Raw genomic sequence first — 13,944 nt, 5'->3', positions numbered from 1 at the left:
CGGGGATGTAGAAATTAAAAAGCCAATTTTTGTGAACTCCTATATTCACAGTGAGCAAAAGTTAAAGAAACTTGACTCCAAAGCAGTGGTGTTTCGAGGGTGTAAGAACCAGACCTCACTCCTGTGAGCGCTGTCAAAGGCCGTCTGTGACTGAGCAGGCCGCGGTCGTGACCCCACAGCTGAACTGCTTCTGGCGTACCAGCTGCAGAAGACATAAAAATATTTTAGTGATACCTTTATTTTTATAAAATAGTATAGATTTATGACAAATGTAAATGTGTATTTATAGCACATTTGTTTCTGTTATGTTGTGTGCTCTACTGAAGTATATTTATCTGTCTATATCAATATACACGACCTGAAGTGTACGCTGCTAACGCGAATTCAGCTTATTTAAAGACGCAGATCCGCACCGCAAATAAAAACCACCAAGGAAAGATCTCGCCGTCGCCTTTTTGTGCCAGGCAGCCCCCAGCCCGCGCAAGTCCCCGCCGCCAGCCGCGGGGCACCCTCCGGGCCGGGCCCCGGCGTCCCCGGGGGAGAGGGAGGCGGGGCCGCGCCGCCAACCGCGCCCGAGGGCCGCGGCGGGAGCTGGGGGGGCGGTATCTGTGCGGGGGCGGTATCTATCTGGGGGGGGAGGGCGGTATCTGCGCGGGGATGTCTGCCCGCCCGCCGTGCAGCCGCCGGTTCTCTCGGCAGCACCAGCGGAGGCCCCCAGCGGCCCCGGCACCGCCCGGCTGGTTCCCCGCCGTTGCCCGGCGGGCCGGAGGCCCCGCCGGCCGGTGCTCCGGCGGTGTCGTGGTGCCGGGGCCGGCCGGCGGGCTGCGGGAGGGGCAGTGCCATGGCGCTGTGTGCGCGGCGGAGGAGAGCGGGTCCCTGCGCGGGCGCGAACCAGCGCTGCCCTCGTTCAGGGCTGCGAGAGGCAGCGTGTACCGGCGTGCGGGGGTGTTTCTCTTTCCCAGTTACACAGGTGTCAGGACAGACACAGTCCCAAGTAAACTCATAAAGATGACAACGTCTACGCTCAGATTTCGCTGCAAAGCGAAGGACTTGGGAACGCAGAGCACCCCTGCCGCCCAGGGCTCGGGTGTGAGGCCCAGCGCTGAACGGCCGGCAGCTCCCGCCGGCCCCGGGGCAGCCCCGCGGCACGGCTGCGGCGGGCAGGGCCGGCCGGGGCCCGCGGCCCGGAGCCCCGCGGCGGGGCGGGCGCGGAGCCGCTACCGGGGGCCTTGGCCCGCCAGCTCGCACGGCAGAAGGTCACCGTCCGCCCCGGGGTGACCGTGACGCACCGCCCACAGCAGAAGGTGCAGCTAGGTTTCTTCCGATTCATCACGCGTAAGGATTGGTGTAGCCTATTTTCTGTTTATTAGGGGATGAGCAACATTTTCCCGCTATTCTAATGCTTTCCAGCTGTAAGAGAATACGTCATAAAAATTTCTGCCTAGCTAAATTAAAGTTGCAAGATAAAATTGTACACGTGTGATGTAAAGTATTCAAATAAGTAAAATTTTGTAATTATAAGGGCTTTAGATCACATAAATGCGTCCAAAAAGAAAGATAAACTCAGTATCAGACAAATCACTGGTTAACACTGGACACTTACAACGAGCGTGAGTTAATGCAATATCAAAGCTACTGGGAACTCATTCACGTTTTCTTACTGAGGTTGCTAGATCATTGCAACGTACCTGACATGCACCAAGAGAGACCTGGCCTCAACCTAGGGAAACTAGTAAGGGTTTTTTTCTAATTTAGAGCCAGCGGTATAGAGATGTCATCTCTTTCATTCATTTTATAAATGTAAATTAATTGTCAGAGGTTGCCATTAAAATTTCCTAGAAATCAGGGAGAGCTGTCTGATGAGGATGACAAAACAGCAGCAGAAGCTGAAAGCATGCTGCTTTATGAACCAGACTCGTTCCTCAGCCTTTTTCTGTAGTTTTTAAATAAATTGAATTAAGATGCTGCAAACAGCTGTCACAGGTGGACACGGTTAGGTTAACTGTTTGAGAAATGCCAACCCTTTCAAGTCATACAGCTACAGGGGAGCCAGGATAGAGGGAGTGGTACCTCCAGCTGCCAAAATAGCTGATGTGTATTGGTCAGCACGCTGTCTCAGCCTTAACACATAGCTGGTAAAAACCTGGAAAGGTGAGACCCTGAATGTTTGGCTATACAAGATTCTGCTTCTGCTTTGTAAAACCAGTCAGTAGAATAAGATAAATTAAAAAAAAATAAAATGTCTGGGGGTCAAGGCAGAAGCACATGGCATTTCTGTGTTGCTAGGATTGCATTATCAGCCAGATCTCTTATTTCCCCAGTTGTCATTAATTTACAATACTACACAATGTATCGTAACAAACCCAAAAAGCACCTAATTCATCTAAACAAATAATGTGGGTTGAGAGAGGATTTTGTCCCTTCTGGTTTGATTCTCAGCTTCACAAAATCTCGAGTCTTTAACATCCCGAGGAATTACTCTTTCAGCAGAAGCGAAATAAATTATGCATCAATGAACAATTGGGTTATCAAGGTTGTTCACTTAATGTTCCAGCTGTTCTGTAGCACCATCTTAACGTTTATTGGAGATTTCTTTTGAATTTAGTCTTATTCCATGGTACTTACGAATAAATACATTGCATTCCTTACAGCTGCTGTGCCAGTTAATAGCAAATACAAGTACTGATGAATTTCTTGCCTTTTACTGCTAGAGCTAGAAATGACAGAGGGTGAAGGCTTCATTCAAAGGAGATCCATTAATGTAGTAATAGTGAAGACAGATTTAAAGCTGATAGGATTTGTGGGGAGTTTTGTACAGCACTTAACTCCATTAATACTGTTTTTTGCTCCTTGCCCTCATAAGTGCTAAAACTTAGATATACTCAAGAGTTCAAAGGAAACCAAGCAAATACAGTACTGGCCACTGCTTCTTTGCCCTTTTCCAGCTGTCCTGCAGGCAGATGGACATCAGCTTATTCTGGAAGAGATACCGGACTGGAACACTGTAGAGCTGGTGATCAGCACGGAGACTGTATTTCACTGCAGCATCAATGACCTGGATTTTGGTAAGTACAGTTTTACTCATCACAGCTCTTGCTGAAAGCAATTACATTTTGAAATGAGTGCTTCCTAAGGCATAAACAGTCCAGGTTCTGTCAACATTAACACTTTTAAGCTCTGCACTCCTTTATATTTGAGGCAGTTTGAAGGGCACAGTCAGGAAGAGAGGATGGTTTAGGAGTTAAGGCCATGCTTGGGAGAACACCGTTCAGGGTCTTCCCGCATGCACCAGCACACAATCACAAGAAGACCTGCTAGGTTTAGTCCACAGACGTATTAAGGCATCCTTTTGCTTTCAAAATAGCGATTATTTTTCTTTGCTTGGGCCTTAGTTTCTTTGGCTTTTTTTCTTCCCCTCGTCTGCCCCCAGCAAAACATAGGTAATACCATTTCAGTGCCTTGCAATGAGTAATTTTTTTATCATTTTTTGCTGCAGGCAAGACAAGGAGTTCAGGGCTCGAGTTTTCTCATCTCCTGTGCAAGTGGCTTCCAGAGAAAGGCTGAAAGCCACTGCTTCTCACCTCCCCACTTTTCAACAGCCTTTCTGGGGCTGGGGACAGGACTTGTGGAGCAAAACCAGAAAACTGACCGAGGATAAGGGCATTTCCAGCACCACTGCTTGGTTGGTTTCACCTTTCTGCAAGGAAGGCAGACAGGCCAGGAACTGGGAGATTCCGGCTGGAAATTTCTTCCAACAAAATACATCTTTTTTTTTTGTCCCAATCCTAGACCTACACTAAACAGTGCAGTACTGGCTAATAGGCCATGCTACTGTCTGCTGAGCCACCTGCACTGCTGCATTCACTTTTTGCTCTGTTTCAAACCCAGATCAAACCTGAATCAGTCTCATTATACAGCTAACCAAGGTAGAGCCAACCTGGGTCCAAGTACTGTGAGGAAGAATGCAAAGGCATATAGATGCTAGGGTAAGAAGTAGAAATGTAAAATTATAATAAATTTACTTGTATATACTTTGTAATTTGTGGTTTTCTCCTTCAGGAATTGATGGCGAGTTGGATCCACTTTGTGATGGAGCCAGAAAAGCAGTGTTAAGTGCTTACTGATTCACAGGGACACATTCCCTTTTACCTTGGTTTTCTGTTAGGCAATTTACTTGCATTACAAAGGTATTTGAAATGTCAGGATACAGCTGATTCTTTACATTTCTAGGTCTCTTAATGAAGCTCTAGATAATCTTACTTGCTACACCCATGGATCAACCAAATAAGAATATACTGTCTTTTCCAGAACCACTCATATGTTACCTGAATATTACAAATTCATGTAGAACTGTGATTTGCATGTAGTTCTAATAATTTGATTTTAATTAAAAGAAGAATGTAACTCCTGGATATCTTTCATTCTTTCAGCTTCTAGAAAGTTTCCTATGTGAAAGATAATAATTTCAAAGTCATTCATAGCTGATGATCAACCCATACATATTCATACAGATGTGCCAGTTCTGCTCTTCTCTTGGCCACAAATGTCTCAGAAAACATTTGTGCATCCTTAGATACAGCCCAAAGGTACAGAGAGAAAGAAGTTGGCATAGCATAAGGACAGAATTAAAGCTGGCTGGGTGTTACCACAACTGATATTCCAGGTATCTCAAAAGTAATGCTGCCTTTTCCTCTCTATTTTCCATCTCCCCCACCCCTGCCAGTAACTAGAGCACGAACCTTTTTTTTGCTCCTGATTTGTCAACACATACTCTCAACCTCAACTTCATTTTTAAAACACTTCTGACTGAGGTAAATTCAGCAGTTTGCAAATAATCATATGCCAGAATGTTGGTACCCTGAGCAATTTTCAGTTTGGCCCATAATTAGTTATGAAAGAAAAGTGGTTAGCCTTTGCATCCTAACAGAGTGGTGTGAACAAAGAAACACAGCATTTGCTGAGGCTCAGGAGCCCTAGGCAGCAAAGCTGCAGATTCTAGTGCAGCTGCAGGAGAGACAGGCTGCCCAGCATAAAACCAAAGACAAAGAAATCCTATCACCCTGTATCACCTATCAGCTGTAACCTGCAGGGAGATAGCTGCAGTTACAAGTAACCAAACCACATTTACAGTGATACTGATCCAACACAAAAGTCTCGTCAAAATAACACTATGGCTGTGTCCAAATACAGTCCCTTTCCAATGACCTGTAGATGACGGAGGCATTGAAACAATATTCTTTAGTGAGAAAAAAATACTCAAAGTTGAGTGAAGCAGAAACTTAATTGTCCCTTTAGAAGATGAATATTTCTGCTTTCTACAGCTCCGATATAACAAGATTAGAAAGTAAGAACATTCAGACTGAACCATATCGAGAAGATCAATACAATTAAGCTTGGCACAGATAACAAAGGCGCTTTCTGCAGCAGACATTCACACAGACAGTAGACTGGGATTTCAGCATCTGCCCCGCTCTAGTTCTGCTCCTGAGATCAGTGAGTTAGTTCACCCCTTGCGTGACACTGACCCTGTAACTATGAGCAGGCAGTCCTGCACCACAGCTCCAGAGCAGCCAGCTCCCAGCACAGGGAGGGGCTTCAAAAAAACCCACCCTACTGCATTTGTCAGTGGGATGCCAACAAATGGCTTTCAGCTCTGGCAGTAAACTGGTTATTGGCCTCTTAGGTAAATGCAAATTAATTAGTCTAAGTTAGTTTAAATAACACTAGTTCTGGGCAGAATTTACCCCCCAAAAGAGAAGACTAAATTCCGCAGACCTCTTGAGCATGGAGCACCATGAACATCAATGGAAATGCTCCAGGCAGATGAACTCACCAGTGTGACTAGTTCTGGTTTTATTTTTAAAGTTTTAGTTTTGCTGTGTTCAGCGCCCTCTGTAACATCACTCTAAGGACATTTCTAACATACCTCCAAGTTAGAATGACAAGAGTTTTGTAGGGAAATACTAAGCCTTAATAGATCTACATGTTTAGCTGGAATAAATACGAACAAGCTTTGAGGAACACAGGACTTCAGGTCTGAAAGAGAAGGAGCAAACTTCAAGACAAGTATGGGTTGAGAACAACAGCTCTGACTTTGCTTTAGAGTAATATTGTGACCAAATTGTGAAAGACCAGAGATGGATTAGAAGATTTTTAATACGACAGTGAGATATCTTCCAGCGAGACAAAAAATTAGCTCCATCAGACATTTTGAATGCAGCCAGCTAGAATGCATAAAGAGAGCTCAGGCCCCATTATTGTGCATTTGTAACAGAAGGGAAAAATAAATACAAATTTGAAGTAGCCCTTTCAGTTTGGTACCTGTCCCCAAACACTACCTGTGATTAGTTACCATGGCACTAGCAGGCAGCTGGATATTTGAAGGCACTGTACTAGCCACTTGGACATAGGCATTTAATTTTTTTATGTGTGAAATAACCACTTTTTCCCTCAAAGTCTCCCTCAATTTTAAGGGGATTATCTGCCCCACAGATAATCATAGCCATTTGAAAACCAAACCTAGCGTGCAAGTCCTCTCTACAGTGACTTTCATCCAGACTATTGTGATGAAGTCAAATCAAGGAGGAAGAAAACAGCAGAAGCAAATTATTCCAGTAGTAACACCAACTAAATTGCTATGCAGCTTTTATGGTTTGACTAATTGTCTCATTAAGACACATTTCTGATCACTGAAATGAATCTCAAGTATTATTAATCACTGAAAAAATTGTACCACTAAGAGCCTCTCTCCCTCCTATCCTTGGCACTAGTTGCAATGGAAAGCACACAAAGGCTCCCGTTGATTGGAGCCCCGCTGCTCCACAGTTGGCAGTCAAACGGTACTAATGGCACAATAACACAATATAACTAAAATAGTTTGCCTTTTAGAGTAACAATCTCTTATAACATGATTAAGCTCTATCATACGCGTTTCTTTATGTTTTGCAAATGGCTCAGAAAATTCTGACAGTTTTTCCAGTAATTTCTTCAAAAGGGGAGGGAAAATAAAAAAATCATTAGCTATCAAGAAACCAATTAACAACACTTGATACATTAAAAAAAGATTGAAACAACTGCACAAAGCATGGGCTACGCAGCAGCATGGTTGTGTGGCACTCAGTCCACTCCCCCTTGCAGAATGCACCTCCAAAACCCGAGTTTGTCACATTTAACTGCAGACACTTTATTGAAGCATTTAATTTAGGAGCTGGCTTGTAACTGATGGGGAGAGGCATCTCCACAGGGCAATCCAGATCTCTACAAAGTAGAGACTGTAGGATCTCTAGGCTCCTAATTTAGGCACTTTTTTGGTGTTTGGTTTTAAACAATATTAAAAGGGATGAAGTTTCCTCCTCACGTGAAGAGCACATTTCAAAAGGAGCAAGCTGTCATTTTTCAACACACTACTGACATGCTCTTTACATTCTCAGCAAACAGGAAGATTTTGCTCTTGGTCATCATCACTCCCAGTGGTTGCACAAGCCATACTTGCAACAAGACATTTCCCCTTACCAGAGTTGTAGGTGTTTATTCTATACATTATCATATTAAAGACAGCAGCCACTTAATTTTCAATTAGCTTATTTTCAGAAGCCTAATGAAAAGTGGCACAGCTATTGCTGGGAGACATGTACACTTTCATGGTGACCAGCCTGATTAAAAAAAAAGTCCTAGGAGCACTTTTGTGGAGATGGAAGTGGTGCATGGGAAGGAAATCACTCCATGCAGTTACTCAAAAAGAGTTTAAAAGATCCAATTTATTCTCGGGCATGTTTTGCTTGTTTTAAAGTGACGGTGCAGTGGTAATCATCAACTTCCCCTGGGTGCACTTCTGATCGTGTACTTAGAAAAATAAAACAACATACAGCTGATATCAGCACAGTTCTCAGAAAAGTTTAAACTTCATTAGAGGAACAAAGTTGAATTATTTTAATAGTTGGGGTTTTTTTAATAAGTAAAAAAAAAATCAATGACACTATACATAGTTAAATTTCCTTCCTGTTAATTTTATGTATTTGCTATCCAGTAACATGATATAAAACATGGCAGCACAAAGAACTTCCATGCATCATTTTTACATATTAAGAGAAAGTCTGTGACAGATTCGCTTTGCAGTCTGTAGGAAATCGCTTCTCCATCTCCTTCCTCTGAAATGGAAGTAACAACTTTGAGTCACAGAGATCTTGTGTTCCCTAAAACATTTTCCAGTTCTCCAGTAAAAAGTGCTGTACTAGTTGTATGGCACTTCACAATTAGTGCAGGGAAGTGCTTTATTCTGGTAAATTATTTTTTAAAATAATTTCTTTTTCAGGTTAAAAGAGAGGGAACAAAGTAATACTTCTAACAGTTGCTTTAAACTGTCTAGATTTCTTTTGGTTATTTTAAGGTATTTTTGTTTAAAATATTGAGAACATTCCCTATCAATGCCCACATGTTATGAGTGGAAAACAGCCCAAGAGAACACATGCCAGATCCTTCTGCTCTGTCAAGGCACATATTTACAAGACCCATAACTCAGTATAGGCTCATTCAAGTGAGAGACAAGATGCATTACTAATTTAAGATGAATTTGAAATGTGGCCATTTACTTGCTTACAACTTTCAGTTTTGATCAATTTTGTTTTAAGAAAAGACAGCTTGTTCTGCATCCAGAGGCACTATTCAGAAACATAAATATTTGCTCACATACATGTGTATGTGTAAATGTACCCTGGAAGGCATCCACACCAAGGTCATATGAAGTATAGATGGAAACATTACAAATTAGTAGTCTTTGTCATAGGCTTTGGAATTAATTCTGGGGAACAGAATATGCTACCAAGATCTCTGTTTACTTCCCTTTGGGCATTGTTACAGAGACAGGTACCACAAAGTTACAAAGTTCTGCATAAATCTATTGAGTTCATGAGCTGTGCAATATTGTGCTCATTATGAAAAATACAGTTTTACTGATAAGTCTGATGAGCGGCCTGAGGGCTGTGATAAAGGCCTCAGAAAAAAAAAAGAAAAAAAATAATAATCACGCTTCATGTAGCACATCCCTAATTTTTTAATGCACATAAATATCAGAACAGTGATGCTGAAGAGAAGGAAAAAGATTATTTATTTTTTTTTCTGACAATCCCTGCAGAAGCTATTTATGAGCAGTCATATACTGACATGCATCCTCAGATATATTTTCCTGAAGCCTGTAGAGTTTTGTCTAAGCAAGAGCTTCAGAATGTGTGTGTGTAAATAAATTAAAGAATGTTTGTTTTATAATGAGAAGGGTGTATTGTGGTATAAATATTGCAGAGCACATTAAATAAACATGGTCACATATGACCAGGTATCTATTAAATGAGCACATCACAGGAGAAGTTAATTATCTAAGAGTGTAACTAGGAACCGTTTAGAATCACTGGAGATTAGGTTGCTTTATTTCTGTTTATCTTTCCTTCTGAATAGGCGGTAGGTTGTTGCAATGAAGAGTCTCTAAACAACACAAAGCTTCAGCTCTTCATCAACTCCAAGAGGACAGAGTTTTGTCAACAATAGTTTGAAGTTCTGATAAACCAAAAATTTTCCTCAAGGTAATTTTGTGCAAAATATGCTGGCACAAAACAGTATTTAAGATGTAAAGATGCAAAATATTTACGGTTCTTTTGATATCTTAAGCTGTTCAGGGGAAGGAAGATGATTTCCATGGTAAGTATGTATTTCTCTAATATATTGCACCCCCCAAAAAAGAAAGTATACGCAGACTTCTTCAAAACTGATTGTTAGTGTCAGAGACTAATATCCCAGGAGTAACATATAACTTTACTATATTAATAAGACTTTTCTAGACTTGAAAAGCTATTGTGTTTCAGTCTACATGCAAAAACATTAATTCTGATGGACTTCGATTTTGCTTGGGCCATGAAATTCATGAAGAAAACTGTCCACTATTCATCCTATGCAACATAATCAACATTGCAAACACTGTCATTAAGGATATGTTTGTGCAAACCACTCTAGCACAAAGAACAACTGATGAAGAAGGATTTAATCACATACAATTCTTGAAAGCAAGATGAAGCCAATCCCTTTAAATTACTTAAGTACTGCTTAAACCCTGTAATTAACATATAGTAATAAATATTTCATCTTTAACAAGCCTATTGGGAGCAGTTTGTTAAACATTTATTTCTAGTCACGGGGAATTATATACAGTCATTTTATCATGTTCTGTACTAGACAATTTTATTTTATCCTCTTTATTTTATCCACAGCAGCGGAGACACTCATTTGGGGAAATACACTATTTCCTCAAATGTGGAGAAACATACTCTTTCTTTAAATGTGTTTTGCTTTTTACTAATTAAATTTACCATTGCAAAGTCCTGGCCAGCACACAGTGACCGTTCTCATTCACTCAATGGCCTCTCCTGCTCCTGTGGAATTGACTTACTACAGATACAGAAGCTTTACTGGAAACCCCAGCAATCCTACCCAAGGCATCACTGCATAAGTGACCTCACAATCTGGGCAAGGTCATTTTGGGAGACTAGAGAGAAGAACCGAGCTCTCTTCTATGGCACAGCTAAGCTCTGGACAGAGGATACTAGGGGTGTGTTTTCAGGCACCTTCTAACATTGACTTGCACTTTTTCCTTTACCCCAGGTAGTGTCGCAGGTGCAGGGAGAAATCTGTGAGAGCACAAAACATCACTGCCCTTCCACCAAGTCCCTGTGCAGACAGCTGCTATTCCACTGCAAGGCCAACTGAAATGCAGTCAATTAAACCACTACTAAACCAAACCCATTATACTGATAATGTTTAATGTCCATCCAAGGAAAATAATCCAGAGCCAAGCTGAGCTCTTACATAGAGCTTCTTCACTTGTGATAGTCTGAGCACATCCTCCGTCCTGAAGGGAGGAGAATATAAAGCTGGCTGGGTACGACATGGACAGAAAGTTTCTCTGTGCTCCCATATGACAGTATCAGTGAATTTATGGACTATTGAATAGGAAGTAAAGATTTCTGCAACAGAAATTATATTTCACTGTTTCACGCAGCATCTTTAGTGATAACTACAATGCTTTCCCCTCTAAACAAATTAGATCTCCATTTGCCATTAATGACGGCATCACTTAAATATCACAAAGGAACTGCCTGGTGTGCTTATTATTAACTGGCAACTTCGTAGAAGTCTGTGAAACCTTTTCAATCAAAGCTAATACATTTCTAAAATATTATTTTTCCCAAATAAATTTTATTTTGTTCTTCTATTCCTTTTGGATAATAGGCTACATTGTAAATAATGGCAATAAGAAAAGTACAAGCTGAAATAAGAGTTGAGAGTTATCTAAAATCAGAAGTGGTTTCAACAGTTTAAAAAGCAGCAAGAATTAGAGAAGAGCCACTACTAATCCGTTTCCTTCTTGCAAGTATGTTGAATTTCTATTTCAGTCTGCATGCTGTTTCCTGATATCTTACACTAATGATGAAGAAAATGTACCCACTTAATCTCTGTCCTTGTTCTGCATAAACATGAAGAAAAACTTTCAATAATAATTTTTTAATCAGCAGAGTCCATCAAATCAAGACCCCTATTGCTACACAAGTGGACTTCACAGAACTACTAAATGACCAAAGGGAACAAAAAAATACACAAAATGTTTTGATCAGAGCTAATAGAAATCTTGAATGCCTTTTGCCATTTGAAGTTTCACGTTGTAGTTATTTTACTCAGTAACTTTTACTACTCAAGGACAAGGGCAGAAAGACATATGCAAAATTACCCTCATCCACAAAGACTTTTTTTGGTGTGCTATAATGGTCCGTGTTTTCATCAGCACACAAACGTTGTATGACAGATACTGATCCAAGCTCCAGGACCTGCAATCTTGTCCACAGAACATGAGAGAGGGAAGAGCAGTGGTCCAGTGTCTGTCCATCCCAGCACACCTTGCCTGGGAATGATGGCTGCAGCCTGGCAAAATGCACGTCATTCTTCACCTCCACCCAAGGAAGGAGAATTGATTCTTAAAGGGTTTTGTTGGGGTTTTTTTTTGAAAAAAAACCATGCATTTCTCTATCACCTTTCACTCAAAGGTTTTGTCACCTTTTCCTAACAAACCTCATGGTTTGTTGGGCAGTGGCAGAACTTTATATCCTGAGCAGCTTTTGCCAATGGCTCGCATCAGAAATCCACGGCCACACTATGGGTTTTTCTCTAGGCCTTGAAGCCCTCAGAAGTTCTGATGATAATTCCAGGGATGGTGTTCCCTCCACCCCAGGTCAGGATGAGGCACCCCTACCCAGTTCCCACCAGCCAGGTCTCTTACCTGCCCACAGAAGGTACAAGCAGCTGGGAGCCTGCAGCCCCCCCTCCCTCCTGAGCCTTTCCCAGCAGCCATCCTCACCCTCCTTCACCATAGTTTAGCTGTAGGCCTTCCTACTGCAGAAATGGGCAGCAGTGCCCCACAGGGGCCCATGCAGGCTGCAGCCCTCCATTCTGGGAAAACAAGGTGAAGAATTTGAAGTATTTAGGGGACAACGGCAAAGGAGCTAGAGATGGGCCAGCTGGGACCAAAACCTGGGCTTTAAGCAGCTAACTGCAGGTGGCATTTGCTTGGCCACCCCTACACAGGCCAGTCTCATCAGCCATAATTAAGTGGTCACTTTTGCTGGGTAACTCATTAGCCTGGCAGGTGCCCTGACAGCCCCCCCAGTGGCATCCCATAGCCCAGTACCAATCTGAGGAGCTGCTTGTAAAATTAAAAACATTAAGTTCATTCACTGAACCAATACATAAGACAATAGCAGACATTTTTCTTCCACCTTTGACCAGACAGTAACTTTACAAAGAGATTTCATCTGCTTTTAGGGATTTTCTGGCTTTATGATTTTTGAGTACACCTCTATTTCATGTTTTAAAAAAATGTTCAAAGTAATCTGTGCCACTGGCAAAAAGATAGGTCAAGCAACAACAGGCTGTGACACCTGTGTAAAGTTAACAGCAATCAAAAAGTCTTTTTTTAAATACATATGTATATATAAGTATGTGCGTGTGGGTGCATAGAGCAGAGGTTCCCAAGCTTTCATTTCGTTATTACTAGCAGCAATGGTTATTCCCAGCTCTGTATCAGAGGCAGCAGGCCTGCTGTTTGTGTACCAAGGTAAGAGCTACCAGAGCTCTTGAGACAGGAGCCTGAGAGCCTAGTCAAGCCATTCTTAAAAAAAAAAAAAGACACACAAACACCTCCCCCCCGCCAACACACACACTTTTATCTACTCAGTTCAACCAATGCACACACATTCCTGTTTCTTGTCTAGTCTCATACATTAATATTCATCTCCTAGAACAAGCAGGATGGTTCCCTTTCCGGAGAACAGGCGGCTACTCTGCTCTAGCAGACTGACTCCAACTGCACCACGGGCAGAGCAAAGGTTTCCACCACGCACACTCCTGCTGTTAGTGCAGTTCATCAGGTAGCTATTAGGAAATGAAAATAGTTCTGTGACAGAAACTGTTTGTCTTAGCAGGTCTTTTGCTGTTGTGAGCATATACGACATTGTATCTCACCCACCAATACAATGAAGTCAATTGATTCTCACCTTTGCTGTTTCTTCCTTGTGAGTTGCAAAGCTGTGATTTGAATTTCAGTGCAGACTACTTGCAGAAGAGGCCTATGTAATACTTCAGCCCTTTTCAAACATTCTCCAAAGATTGATTCCTATTTGTTATGTAAAAAGTATTTGACTTGTCAGCTAGTTCTAACAAAGTATTTGTTTTCTTTGAGATCAGAGAGTTATTCTTAACCTGGTTTAAAGCTGCCATTACAGAAACTGGCATTCATTGTTGATAATGCGCCTATTTAATGCGCATCTATTTAAGAACTCTCTGTAAGAATTTTTTTATTCAAGGGGCCTTGGTGAAGAAAAGCAGCAGAATTCTGCAAATAAGTATAATCTA

This window comes from Strix uralensis, chromosome 7, assembly GCF_047716275.1.
Source record: "Strix uralensis isolate ZFMK-TIS-50842 chromosome 7, bStrUra1, whole genome shotgun sequence".
In the NCBI taxonomy this organism is placed as follows: domain Eukaryota; kingdom Metazoa; phylum Chordata; class Aves; order Strigiformes; family Strigidae; genus Strix; species Strix uralensis.
Note: the sequence above shows the minus strand (reverse complement) of the source record.